The sequence below is a fragment of the Typopeltis vanoorti genome, chromosome 9 (genome assembly GCF_054136105.1).
Source record: "Typopeltis vanoorti isolate ZY-2024b chromosome 9, IOZ_Tvanoo_1.0, whole genome shotgun sequence".
NCBI classification, from domain to species: domain Eukaryota; kingdom Metazoa; phylum Arthropoda; class Arachnida; order Uropygi; family Thelyphonidae; genus Typopeltis; species Typopeltis vanoorti.
In genome coordinates, this window is record NC_143557.1 from 45,866,540 (window position 1) to 45,881,859 (window position 15,320).

Here is a 15,320-nt window from a genome sequence, read left to right on the forward strand (position 1 = left end):
TGTGCTGTATGATATACTGAATGTAGATAGTAATTTTTTGTGTGCATGACAAGAAGAAAAGCAACACAAGCATAAATATCACATTTTATTCACTTCCATTATGCATTATTTGCACAGTGTGTTCAATGGCAGAATGCAGCTGGTTGGGATTAATCTTGCACAGATGATACATTATGCTGTTTTTCAGCACTGGCAAGTTACTATTGTTACTATTATTACGGGCAACTCCAAGGAGTCATTAGACTCATCGAGGGAGGCCCCAAATCATATTCATCACAACTATTCGACATTCATACAGTATCTATCATATCTCGCCTTAAACTCATTCACTGTCACAGCATCCACCATAGACTCAGGGAGCGCATTCCACTCATTCACTACTCTAAAAGTAAAGAACCCGGCTCTAACACCATTACTAACCACACTTTTGCCCAGTTTCCATGGATGTCCCCTAGTCCTCCCACAACTAGCCCTGTTCTCAAAAATATCCTCTGAATTAATTTTATAGAAACTCTTCAGTAATTTGAATGTCTCAATCATATCTCCCCTCCTCCGCCTATCAACCAATTTTTGCAACCCACAAATCCTCAACCTGTTCTCATAAGGTTCATTCCACAGACCTGCTATCATCTTGGTCGCTCGCCTCTGGATCCTCTCGACCTCCTCCCCATCAAGAAGAAACCTAGGTGACCAAATCTGGGCACAATAGTCGAGATGGGGTCTTATCAAGGCTCGATACAGAGGAACAATAACATGCTTGTCTCTGCTTGTCAACGTATTCTTCAGCAACCAAGTGAATTGACATGCTGATTTGGCCACTTTTGCAATGTGCCCCCTAAACTTCAACTCCTTATCCACTAACACGCCTAAATCTCGTGCCTCATAAATTTCCTGGAGCACTGTTCTACCAATGCAGTAAACTGCTGCCAATCTTTTCACCCCAAAATGCATAACCTTACATTTTGCCACATTAAATTGACATCCATTCTCCTTAGCCCAGACCTCCAATCTATCCAAATCATCCTGCAAAATTTTGATGTCATCTGCATTCACTATTGCCCTACCCAACTTCGCATCATCCGCAAACAAATGAACTGTTCCTCTCAGATCCTTTCCTACATCATTTATGAACAAATTAAACAGCAGTGGTCCAAGAACAGATCCTTGTGGCACACCACTAGTCACAGGCCGTCTTGTGGACTCCACTCCTGAGTAAACCACTCTCTGATATCTCTCCGTCAACCACCCTCCTATCCATGTCACCAACCCTATGTCCATCCCCATATGCTGCAACTGATTAGAATTCCATGTGGTATCCTGTCAAAGGGCTTAGCAAGGTCCAGTAGAATCACTGTAAACCCATTACCCTTATCCAGTTCAGCCATCACTGTGTTATAATACGTGAGCAAGTTACTGAGGCATGACCTACCCTTCACAAAACCATGCTGTCCCCGATACAGTATCCCATTTTCTTCTATCCAATCTTGTATTTTCCTCTTGACTATTTTCTCTAAGAACTTGATAATGATTCCTGTTATGCTGATTGGCTGGTAATTTTCAACAGCAGCCTTGGAACCACCTTTGTGCAGCGGAACTATTTTCCCCTCTTTCCACCCCCTTGGGACTGACCCAGTCCTGAGGCTTAAATTAAACAAAATGGTCAAGGGCACTGACAATTCTTTAGCCGCTTCACGTACGACACGAGCGGGTATACCATCCAATCCCACAGATGTATTGACTTTGAGGTTCTGTAATAGACTAGTTACCTCTACTTCATTCATCACAATTCCAGTATAAGCTGTTGGTTCTTCCATTCCTGCAAAGTCACCACCTGGATGATATACTCTTGCAAAGTGCTCGCTCAGTAATTCCACAATATCGACTGATTCGGTTACCTCCCTACCCTCAGCATTTTTTAAGATTATTCTACCATGAGCATTTTTTCTTTTACTTGCAACATATTGAAAAAACTGTTTGGGATTCTCTTTAGCCTGCGTGACTAATTTCCTTTCGTAATCTGCTTTTGCTTTTCTTACCACTCTTGTTACTATCCTGGCCTGAGCTTTATACTGTTCCTGCGCCTGATGGTCACCGGTCACCCTTCTCCTTAAATTCCCTCCACAATTGTTTCTTTTTTTGCAACTCAAGCTTAATGGTGTTATTCATCCATTTAACCCCTACTTGATTTATTATTCGGACTCTTGGTATACAGTCAACCATTGCCTCCTGCAAACAGTTCTTAACCACCTCCCATGCACTATCAACATCCAGCCCTTGCAGTTTCACATGCCATGGCATTGAGCCAAGCACACACCTAAGCTTGTCATACTTTCCAGCCCGGTAATTCCACATGTACCCTGTCTTAATTGTAAATTAGACTCCTTTAGCCACCTCCCAAGTCATGACTTTATGGTCACTCTCACCAATTGGTGGCAACATGGTCATGTTCATTACAGCCACATTCTCAGTTGCAATTACTAGGTCCAGCACTCTCTGCCCCCTGGTATTTTCCACTACATGTTGCTGTAGATAGTTGTCCCTTAATAACCGCATAAAATCCAATTCCTTCCTCCCATGTGCCCTCTCCTCTTTCCAGTCAATGTTACCATAATTGAAATCACCCATAATAATTACCCTCCTTCCACTCATTTCTTCTATTTGCTTATGCATACTATCCCCACCATCTATTCCATCACCTGGTCTATAGCAGCACCCAATTGTATATTTTGTTCTGCTAGATTCTATCTCACACCAAACAGCCTCAAATGTGCTTTTTTCCCCATCCTGCAGTTCAACTTCTATACTCCTTGGCTGAAGCTCATCAGCTATCATCAATAACACTCCTCCCCCTTTTTATTCACCCTGTCACTCCTGAACACGCTATCATGATGATCCCAATAAACCTTGTCTATGAGAAATCCTCACAGCCAGAAGTCACGGGAGGGTCAAATCATGTGAACAAGGCAGCCATGCAGTGAGAAATGCATGGCTGATCACTAGAGTTTGGCAAATCAAGAGTTTCTTGATTTCTGTGTGGCAGATCAAGGAATGACTCTCAGACATCACTGGCAGGAGGGAATGAAATACCTCCCACGATCCAACAAGTAACAACAACATCTGTTCCCCACATTCGGGGGGGGGGGGTTACACTGACTGTAAAAACAAAACACAACTGAAATATGGTGCTATATAGGAGCAAAACATGCTTATTCAGACATCACCCAGATAAACAAAGTCTGCTTCCTTACTGAGCTATCAGGGTTGGATTGATAAATGAGTAATCAAAAGAGGCACAATAAGATTAAAACCAGCAAGAGACACTACCAGTATGAATGTGGAATGTCTTTTTAATGCTCTCTTGGAAAGCTTAACTTACTCTGCAAGGAAATGGAGTAATTCCAATGCAGCATCCATGGATTAGCAAAGATGTGCTGGAGAGTCAGGGAAGATGAGAGCTGGAGTTGTATTTCTTCTCAGTAAAAGAGAAAGAGAAGCAATTATTAGAATACAAACCAATAAATGAAAGAATAACAATGGTATGATTCGCAGCAAGACCATTTAATATCACAGTAGTCCAGGTCTATTCACCAACTTCAGAAAGTACTGAAAAAGAAACACAGTAATTCTATAGAAACTTGGAAATTATTTAAAATGCGTACCAAAAAAAGAAGATATACTAATCATTGGAGGAGACTGGAATTCTAAGATTGAAATGGACAATAAATAAATTCCGTGTGATAATACAGTTGCCCCTTATACAGGAGTTCACGGTACCATCTAGTCCCCCCCCCCCCAAAAAAAAAAAAAAAAATTTATCCGGGCTCCAGAACCAGCATAGGCTGACAAATCAGACCTATGGCTGGGTCAGTATTCCTGACTGTAATCCGTGTGTGTCCTCGGACCGGTTTGCCTGCTTGAGGGATGAAAAACACCAGATAAACTAGCGGAAAAAACCCTGCTGTCCATGCCCAAGACCGGCTAACTTGGCTATGGCTGAGGAAGATCCTTGAGCTCCTTATGTCGTTGACGGGAATCGAACCTAGGACACTCCTTCCCCAGGCATATGGTTGCGAAGCGCAGAGCCAGTAGGCTAACCGCACGGACGAAATGGGAATGAATAATAGGCAAATATGGATATGGAGAAATCAAAAATCAAAGTTTGTCTTGAAGTACAGGAAATGAACAGGATGGTCCCCTGATGGAAGAATGAAGAATATACTAGACATCATACTCATAAATGAGAGATGGGGCACATCAATTCAATAGTGCTGAGCATTTCAAGGAGTAGGCATGGAATCAGATTATACCTTAGTAATTGCCAATATTAAGTTAAAACTCCAGTGACAAGGGAAAGCAAAGTTTCAGAGTCAGAGAGATATATGGACACTGAGAAAAGAAATAACAGAGAATGAACAGATAAAGGAGTAAGAACTGAAACCTATTGTGGAAAAGGAACTGGAAGTTAGAAACAGTAGAGTGGCATCTACATTCAAGAGAGTGGAAGAAACAGTCTCAGAGACAGAGAAGCCAAAGAAGATGCAAATCTCACTGGAAACATTAAAGCTAATTTAATATAAAAGGGTCTTAAAGATTAGGAGAGAGATTTCTATGTAAATGGAAGAACAGTGTAGAACAAAATAAAGTGAAGAAGGCACTTAGAGGAGACAAATCAAAGTGCTAGAAGAATAGTGTGAGAATATCAATAAATACTATCGTGATATGACATAAGTATACAAGATGATCAGAAACATCAACAAGTAATGGAGCCCAAAGCAGAGAAAAAAAAAAGATGGAAAGTGAAATCTTGATAAACACAGAAGAATTAAGAAAGAAATGGGCAAGATACTTCTCCAAGTTATATAAGACAAATAGAAATATGTGGAGATCCAAATGAGATTAACTAATGAATTGAGAGAAATATCACCAAGCATAGATGGATGGAGAAAATATTCTGAGGGATGTTGTAAAGGCAGTAAAGTATCTGAAGAACCATAAAATCCAAGGTAATAATGAGATCACTGGAGAGATGCTTGATAGTTAGGTGATCACAGACTAATTACACTGGCTGTTTGCATGGAAAAAAGGGAAAGCACTAAGAGAATGGACAAGATCAATTAATTCTAATACCCATTCACAAAATGAACACTGCAAAAATTACAGAACATTTGTGCTAACAAGTCATTGAAAAAAGATTTCCATGACCAAAAGATTGGTACAGAAAGAATAAGAAAATTAATGGAGAAAATCTGGAAGATGAACAAGCAAGATTCAGAAGAGAAAGAAGTACTGTGCACCAAATATTAATGTTAAGATTAATTTCAGAAAAAGCTCAACATAAAAATAAAAATATTTATGCCTGTTCTGTTGACTTTCAGAAAGTGGCATAGGCTGTACTCAAATCTTATCGAGTGGAGAGGAACCTAACATGTCTATTGAAGAATATCAGTGACAATGTAGATGCCAATATGAGAAATTATGGAGAAATGGAAGATGGTTCAAGACAACAAGAGGTGCAAAACAAGGATTTTGTACCTTGAATTGAATGTTCAATTCAATTCAAGGTACAATTCAATTGATAATGAACATTCAAAAAATGAAAGCAATGAAACTAAAAAACAATGACATGATGTGGAAAAGTAAATTAGTGAGCCTTCTTGAAAAGCTGAGATTGCTGGAAATATGTGTATTCTTAAGTGCTCTCTATGGTTGAAAGACAGTCAATGTTATAGAAAGATTATACAGAAAGGCTAACAAGAAGGACTGTATAGAAAATAAACTGCAAAGAGAATCTAATGAAGAAAATAATTTGAAGGAAACTAAAACTTTTTGGACGTATCTGGAGGATAGATAGCAGTAAAAAGAGCACAATGTTGCTGCTTTTGGTATTTAGGATTTGGTGATATCCTCACAGGATGTGGTTGTGAATGAGGTATCAACACTTCCACCTGTTGGGAAGAGTGATCATGAGGTGGTATGGTACAATGGCTGGAAGGTATTCAAAGAGGAAGAGGTTGTTACTAAGAAGGTATATATGTGGAACTATAAGGTGGGTGATTATGAGAAACTTCATTATCACCTAGCATCAATGGTTGATGAGTTGTATTGAAAAGATGTTGACAGTGTATGGGAAATGATAAGGTAGTATCTACAACAAAGCAATACATATATATATATATATATATATATATATAAAAGAGTAAGGATATGAGAGGAGATTGGCCAGTCAACTCAAAGCTAATTCAAGGGAATTTTTGGAGAATGTAAGGGAAAATAATTATGGAAAGTTGACACACCAGTGAATAGTTACCATAGTAGAATAACCATAGCAAATGATATAGTGGAATTATTTAATGAACAATTCATCAGTGTATATCATAGTGGTGTGAATACATACATATATTTCATGGGTTGGATTTGTGCAAATATTGATAGAAAGATAAAAACAGAAAAAATGAATATATATACTAAAACTAGATACTATAAATCACAAATTTAAGTTCAGATTGTCTTTTATCCATTGGACTGCATCTGGGGTAGCCTGGAACAGGTACGTCAATATGCCCTTAAAATTCCGCAGCGGGCAGTCCTGGATAACATAATCGATGATCTGTTGATCAGCAACACAGTCACATGTTGGGAATTGATTCAAGCCCCACTTGTACATCATGGTATCACATCTGGCATTTGTTGTCTGCGCAGGTCAAAGCCAGGGGCCTCTGTTGTGGTGTCTGTAATGAGGTGTCCATTTTTTTATTGTTGAAGTAAGTCAGCAATTCTTTCATTCGGTTTCAGGAGAATATGTATCTGGTTGCTGAGTTTTCCAGATCGGGTTGCAGGACTTTAAGTGAATAGGTGGTAGATTTTGGAGGTCCCCGTGGATGGATAAGTTGTTATTTCCCATACATTTTATGCAGTTTTGGCCTCTTTCATGTGTTACAATATCTGAGTTGCCAACGCCAGATTGTCTGCATATGCGAACTTTCGGGAGGAGGTTTGTGGCATGTCACTAATGAATAAATTAAAGAGGTCACTCTGCTCCTCTTTAAAAAAAATGGACTACCACAGGGCTCTGTGGTAGTCTATTTTTTAGTACTTTAAAGTCCCTTTAAAGTGGTGTGAATTATGCTCTGCAACATGGAGAAGAGAGGCAAGAATTAGGAGAATTAAAGATAAAAGAACATCAGAGGTGTGTCATGTTGCTTGCGTTAGATGTTAAGAAGACGTTTTTATATCTTAGTTGAAAATATTAGTTTAAGATATTGCAGTTTTTGTTTAAAACAAGTGTGTCATTGAATGAGCTATTTAGTTTGTAAGTAAACCTAGTATTTTTATGTTTAATTCAATATCTGGTATGTCCCCAATGCATGGTAGAGCAATGCTGGCAAAGACCATGTTCTCATATGATTTGAATTTGCAGGATTTTGCAGTATGTGTGAAATGTATTCATTCAGAAAATTAAAGATATATGGAAGGCTGTGAAAATAGAAGAGAACCATATTTTGTTTGTAAGTATTTGATGATTGTTCAAGAGAAATGTGCAAACTTCAGTTTTAAAGGGATTTGGGCAGAGATGCCATTTGGTGTAATAGTTGTACAGAATTTCAAGGTCAGAACTCAGTACAGTCTTGCCTCTTTCAGGTGTTTAGTCTGAGTTGCCAAACTAAAACAGAAAAGAAAATAGAGGAGAACTCTATTTTCACATTAATAAAGAAATAGCATGCTTGAATGTTATCCTACACAGGACAAAGCACGAAACTGAAAAATTGCAAAAGTGGCAAGACATTAGCAGGGTTGAAAAGAGAAGGAAGCGGGTGGTCTGAAGTAACAATAAAGACCGAGGGAACAAACAAGAAAAAGTTAAGGAGAAAATTACATATATGGAGACTCAATGATCAGGGAAGTACTTAATGAAAGTATGACAATATCATGTTTTCCTGGTGCAAAAATTCAAGATATAGTCATGCCATCCAGATGCAAAAAGGTAAGTTGAAGGAAATGATTATCTTGGTTGCACAAATGATTTGAAAGGTGAGAAGTATTCCATGAGGGTGGATGTAAAGAAGTTGTTAGAAGAGGCAAAACTGAAGAGCGAGAAGGTGAGAACAATGCAAGTCTCCTACCACTATGATAGAGGCAAACTGAAGAGGAGGGAATTGCTAGCTAATAAGTCTATACATAGGTTGTCCAAAAAGAATGATGTAGAATTTGTGGATCTATGGTCTGAATGAAAGCAGGATTTGTACAATGCTGATGGACTGCAGCTTAATGTTTTTGGTGTTAGGTGTCTGGAGAGACCTTTGTTCACCAAGCATGTTGAAGAATAAATTAAGGAAAACTTAAATAATTAGTGTGGAAGCAGGTGATTTTCTATGAAGGCATCCATGAGACAAGTGGGTGTGAGAATGACCAAGTACGAAATTTAATTTCTCAGGCAAAAATATTGAATAGGGTAGTCAATTCAGGAAATAAAGGTGGGGGGGGGGGCTAAAGGGATGCTACAGTTTCTATATACTAATCAGAAGTATCAGGAACAAGAGGGAGAAGTTTTTGGCATTGGTTAGTGCAACCTTACCAAACGTTATAGGCATTAGTGAGACTTGGCTAACAGCACATGATGTAGTTACAGGGATAGAACATTAAGGGTTTAGTATTTTCACGGAAGATAGAGGAGATAGGGGAAGGGAGGGGTACTGCTGATGATAGTGGATGAATTGCAGCCAAAAAGAACAGGAGATAGGTGGGAGAGTGGTTGTTCATATGAAGCAGTCTGGTGTAAGATTAAAAGTCAGTAAGCCAAAATATACAGTTGGTTGTTGCTATAGGTCAGGGAGTTCCACAAATGATCTGGAAGACATGCATCGGCAAATTAGTACAAATGAGTACAGGTCAAGTGATTATTATGGGGGGACTTCAACTATGGAGATATAGACTGGAAGGAAGAAAGATCACATAGTAAGAAGGAAATGGATTTTATACACTACTAAGAGAACAATACTTGAGGCAGCATGTGATGGAGGGGAACTAGGGATGTGAAAGTGTTGGACTTGGTCACAGGATCAGAAGAGCTGTCCACAACAAGGTGGCAACATTGCCTCCAATTGGTTAAAGTGTCCATCCAGTCTTGACTTGGAGATTGTAAAACATAAGGAATATTCTGTCAAGAAGGGACATATGTAAAACTAGAAGGCAAGTGATTATGACAAGCTTAAATCTGTGCCATGGCTTAAAACACTGCAGGGTAAGGATGTTAGTATGAATGGGAGATGGTTAAGGGTCATTTAGAGGAAGCAATATTAAATTGTATACCTAAGGTGAAGAGAGTTAATCATGTAGGAATTAGATGGCTGAGTAATATCATTCAGCATGAGCTGCAGAAGAAGAAAATGCTGTGGACTGTATATAAAGAGAAGAGTAACCAGCACGAACAGTACAAGGCTTAATCAAGAAAGGTGACCAGCATGGTAAGGAAGGCAAAATCAGATTATGAGAAGAATCTAGCTCAGCAGATCAAAGGAAATCCCAAAGAGTTCTTTCATAGTGTGGCAATTAAGAGGAAGAATGATTATGGAAGATTAACCTTGGTAGGTGATAGTCACGAGGCGACAGAAGCAGATAAAATAGTTATGTTGCTGAGTGACCACTTCGAAAGGATATATCATCATATAGTGAAGTTATTGCTTTAATATATGTGACAGACACTGATGCGGGAACAGAGGTGGATGAACTGAAGGTTCTTAGGATATTGCAGAATCTCAATGTAAATACAGCTGTGGGATTAGATGAGATAGCAGCTCGGGTTTTACCAGCAGGAAAACTGGCAATGCCTCTGACTAGGTTCTTTAATTTAGTCAGTTCTGGCAGAGTTCCACGAGTGAACACAGGGCAAAATAATTCCTCTGCATAAGGGAGACTCTATGACTGCAGTAATACATTATAAACAATTCAGTATCTCAGGAGTTGGACAAAGTACTAGAAAAGTTGGTTAAAAAGATATTCAGGAATGTGTGGATAAGGCTATGATACTCTGTGAAGGGCAACATGGCTTTCTGAAGGGTCAGTCATGGTTTAGTAATTTACTAACTTTTTACAATAGAATGACAGGTAAGTTGGATAAAGGAAATGGCTATACGATGATTCTGCTGGATTTTTGCAAAGGCATCTGACAGAATACTGCATGGAACTCTGTTATGCAAATCAGAACAAATAGGGATGGATACGATGCTGGTTAAGTGGATACAAGGGTGGGTGCTGGACAGATATCAAAATGTGGTATATGGATGGGTAGAACTGAGTCGAAATCAGGTGGCTAGTGGTGTGTTGCAAGGTTCGGTGCTGGGAACATTGATGTTTAATTTGTACATAATGATACAGGAAATAACCTGAAAGGAAATAGTCAGTTGTTTCCTCATGATTCAAAATTAGGTAGAGTAATAGTTAATCAAGGCAATGTGGAGAATTTGCAATACAATTTAAATAGGTTGCCAGTATGGGCAAAAGATATGGGTATCAGTTTAACGTAGAGAAATGTAAGTTATGCAGTTTGGGTTAAACAGATAACAAGCTCTGTATCATATCGATGGCACTATACTCCAGGAAATAGCTAAAGCTAGAGATTTAGGGATGGTGGTAGACAGAGACAGAGTTTAGAGGACATATTGCTAAGGTAGCCCATAAGATTACTTGGCTAATGAAGAACACACTAACAAGTACAGAAAAGGAAGTTGTTATTCCTCTTTATAAGTTCTTGATACACTCACATCTGGATTACTGTGCTGAAGTCTGGTCTCCTGGGTTTCTTTTTGGCCAGAACATAAAGTCATCCCTGGAAGATGAATAAAGGTGTGGTTACTAGAGGTGTAAGGACTCAATTTTGTGAATAGGTGGAATGGGTTACCAGAGTCAGTTGCGAGTGCTTTATCTGTTAATGGGTTCAAGGAGAGGTAGGATAGATTGTGTGGATTTGTTGGGTCTCCCGCAGAGTTTTTAAACTCCATGTAGGTGCCCATACAACAACAACAACAATATCACCATGTATTTTTAAAGAATGTAGAAAAGAGTTTCCTAAGGAATGGAAAGAAGGCAAAATAATACCTCTCCACAAGCCTGGTTCTAGGACAGATGTTTTCAAATATTGACCAGTCTGTATTTCTTCATTTGTGGTCAGAATGCTGGAAAAAATGGTTAGGAATAGAATACAGAATTCGGTAGATGGACATAGGATTCTCTACGATAATCACCATGGGTTTATGAATAGAAGGTCTTGTTTCAGCAATCTGCTTAATGATAAGGTAATAAATGCATTGGATAATAAAGATTTCTATACGATGATTTTCTTAAACTTTGCAAAGTCATTTGATAGATTACCACATGTCAGATTAATGTATGAGCTACAGAAGATATGATTAGATAACAGATGGGTTAGATGGATTGAAGATGGATTTTTTTTGAAAGATATCAAGTTGTGTATGATGGAGCAGTGTCTCAGAAAAGCAAGGTGACCAGTGGCATGCCTAAGGGGTTCTGTTCTTGGGTCCCTACTGTTTAGCATGTTTATTAATAATATTTCACGTGAGTTGACAGGGATTCTTCAAATGTTTGCTGATCATTTAAAAGAGGGTAGAATTATCAGGAATAGGGCAGATGCTAATTCTCTAAGGGTTGCACTTTTAATATTAATAAATGCAAGATGTTACACTATTGGGTACAGAGATATAAGACTAAGTACTGTATATAGAGCTGAACTTCATGGATTGGGTTGGGATGATAGTAGACGGTGGAATAAAGTTCTGAGAGCACAATACAAGAGTTGCAAAGACTGCACATCATACTGCTGCTATGATAAAAAGTACAGTGATATGTAGGGATAAGGTGATGGTGATTCCACTTTATAATGCATTTGTTCATATAATGCAATAAACCACACATTTATTATTGTGCTCAAGTTTGGTCTCCTAGTTTTCATTGTGATGTGAAAAGACTAGAAATAATACAAAGATGAATACCAAAGTGATATCAGTAACCAGCTGTGCTAGTTATGAAGAGCAGTTGAGTGAATGTGGATTACAGAGTTTGGTGGATAGGAGGGAAAGAGGAGATATAATAGAGACCTTCAACTTACTTAAGGGATTCTATCATATTATTACAGAAGTTATTATAAAAAGAGTGGTCATTAAGATGGCAAGAATAAGATACTATCCCTAGAAGTTGTATAAGAATATGGTAAAGAAGGGTGTGAGGAGTAGATTTTTTATGTGGACAGTTGCTGGTGAGTGAAATGCACTGAGGGAGATATTGTGAATGCAGGGAGTGTAAAATTAACTTCAAAGTTCATTATTATAGATATGTTGCTGATTGAGTGAGCCTCTCACAATGAGTCTATTGACTCCATGGAGGTTACTGAAATCATCATCATCGAATTCCTGACATGTACCCTCAAGGGGTGTAAGGATATTATGATAGTACTACATGAAAAATTTACACCATTACTAACTTCCTATCAACAATTTTCTTCCAAATCAATCTGTTATCTGTCAAGACACTACAACATTATCAGATCTTATGTTTCTAAGGCACTTTTTACTGTATCAGTCCACCTATATCTTGGTCTTCCTGTGGGTCTTTTTTCCTGCCAATCTGCCAAAGAACATTTGTTTTGCTAATCTTTCCTCCCCCATTCTGTTTAAGTGACCATACTACCTGAGATTAGCTCTGTTAACACATCAAGTTCTTTCATAATATCCTCATTTTTAATATGTATGATGTTGCCATTGATGACATCTGTTCATGCCCCTAATCTTTCTCAGAACTCTCATATCTGTGTCACCCAGCTAAAACACTTGAAATCATATTGAAATCATGGGTTTCTGTTGTTAAATCCGAAATGTTGTATATTTCTTTGTGTTTACATATCTTAAGCACTATTTTCATTTTGGTATATAGAAGTGTCAAGACTCAATTCGTCCTTAATTATTGAAGAGGTGAGATTGATTCTATCACTGGAAGGTCTCCTTCATTATGAAAATGTGTGCCCACTTGGAGTGGGATGGATCACTGGAAAGGAGACTGACTACATCATTGAACTTTTCAAGCAAGCCTACTAAACAATGATTCTGGAGCCAATTCAGTACTTCATCATTTTGCCAAAGCACAGGCTGAAGAAGTGTATGACCAATGGATTTTAGCCCCATCAAGATATCCACAGGTCATAATTATTATTATTATGGGCAACTCCAAGGATTCCTTATACTCATCGAAGAAGGCTCTAAACATCATGTCAAGAACTATTCAGCATTCGCACAGTAACTATAAACTCAATCACAGTCATGGCACCCACAACAAACTCTGGCAGCTTATTCCACTCATTCATCACTCTCCAAGCAAAAAACCTAGTTCTAACACCCTTGCTCAGTTTCCATGGATGGGCTCCAGTTCTCCCACCACCAGACAGACCTGTTCTGAAAAATTTTCTCTGAATTAATCTTGTAAAAACCTCTCAGTAATTTGAATGTCTCAATCATAACATTCCTTTCCGCCTATCAACCAATTTCTGTAACCCACAAATCTTCGACCTGTTCTCATAAGGTTTATTTCATAGACCAGATACCACTTGGTCGCTCGCTTCTGGATCCTCTCTGCCTCCTCCCCATTAAGAAGAAACCTAGGGTGCACAGTGGTCAAGATGGGGTCTTATTAAAGCTCGATAAAGAGGAACAATAACCTGCTTGTCTCTGCTTGCAGGACTGGCCTTCTCTATAAAGGGGCCCGGGTGCAAGAAACCTTTTGGGGCCCTAAAATATTTTTCAAAGGTAAAAATTAAAGGATTCGAAATAAACGTATTATAAAACCTCTTACCTGGAAAAGATTTTGGCACAGGAAAACAAAAAAAAAAAAAAAAAAAAAACATTTGAAATATCATACGTTTCCACAAATGTGTACGGACTATGCCCACTCGATCGTGGGGCCTGGGTGCATTGCACCCACTGCACCCCCGAGATGGCCGGCCCTGCTGCTTGTCAAAGTATTCTTTAGTAACCAAGTAATCTGATGAGCTGATTTAGCCACTTTTGCTATGTGTCCCCTAAACTTCAACTCCCTATCCACCAACATCCCCAAATCTCTGACTTCGTCAATTTCCTGGAGTACAGTTCCACCAATGTGGTATACTGATGTTAATCTTTTCACCCCAAAATGCTTAACCTAATGTATAAGAATGGACTAAGAAAGGAAACAGAATAATAAAGGACTCAGATGAAGTAGGGATAATATGGGAAGAAAAGAATGAAAACAAATGGAAAATGAGAAGGTCCAGCAACATTAGTGGGAGGTACGCCCTCCACCAACAACAGGCACTTTGCTCCACAGAAAGAGTAAATGTGAAATGGAGCGCTATGAATAGGTAGAGAATGTGTGGTGGAATAAAGACCCGTAAAATAATCATGATGGGAGTAAAGAGAAAAAGAACTATCCTTGCAAATTTTATAGGAATATGGTTAACAAAGGAGCAAGGAACAATCATGGACAAGTGGAACGCATTGTCAGAATGCACAGTGAATGAGAAGAGTGTGAATTCTTTATATCCACTAGGATGTATATTGCTCCTGGAGTGCCATGCGACAATATAAAGAATTTAGCACCATCATGAAGGACTGTTAATAATAATTTGATGCAATTTACAGACAAAAATATTATTAGTGGACAGTAGATGTTGACGTTCATGTATAGATGATGGATAGTGCAGCTGTGCATAGATGGAGGATTAAATAATATTGATGATGGATTGTGTGGAGTAGAATGCAATTCCATGATGAGTCCAAGACTCACTGGAGGTATCGTAATAAAATTCAGTAACAATTTCAATGACTTCAGTTTCAAAAACCTTCATTATATTAATATTTCACATCTTTCAATGAAAAAAAAAAGTGTTCAAAAAAAAAAACAAAAAAAAAAAAAAAAAAAAAAAACATATATATATATATATATATATAAACACACACATTCTGGCAGAATACAATTCTATATAATTATTATTTAACATAAGTAATTAGAAGTGCAATATAAAGTACTATTTGAACCAAAAATATAATCCAAATATTGATAATAAAGTAACACGTAAAAACCACAGCAAAATCTTTAATTAGTAAAAAGATAGATATTTCATACTAAAATTAATAGTACATCTTCAGCGTCTGATGATGATTTATGTCGATGATGTTTTTACTGTTTGGCCACACACTGAAGATGAACTTTCCACTTTTCTACAATGGATAAATAACCTTCACCCACGCATCCAATTCACTATGGAAAAAGAAAACTCTGGTACT

General features: G+C 38.1%; 1 protein-coding gene across 3 annotated transcripts in view; it reads right to left on the minus strand.

Annotated features, from left to right (window-relative positions):
• Positions 1-15,320, minus strand: part of LOC150103013 (DNA-dependent protein kinase catalytic subunit-like) — an 847,149-nt gene that overhangs the window by 426,954 nt on the left and 404,875 nt on the right. The window lies entirely within an intron of this gene.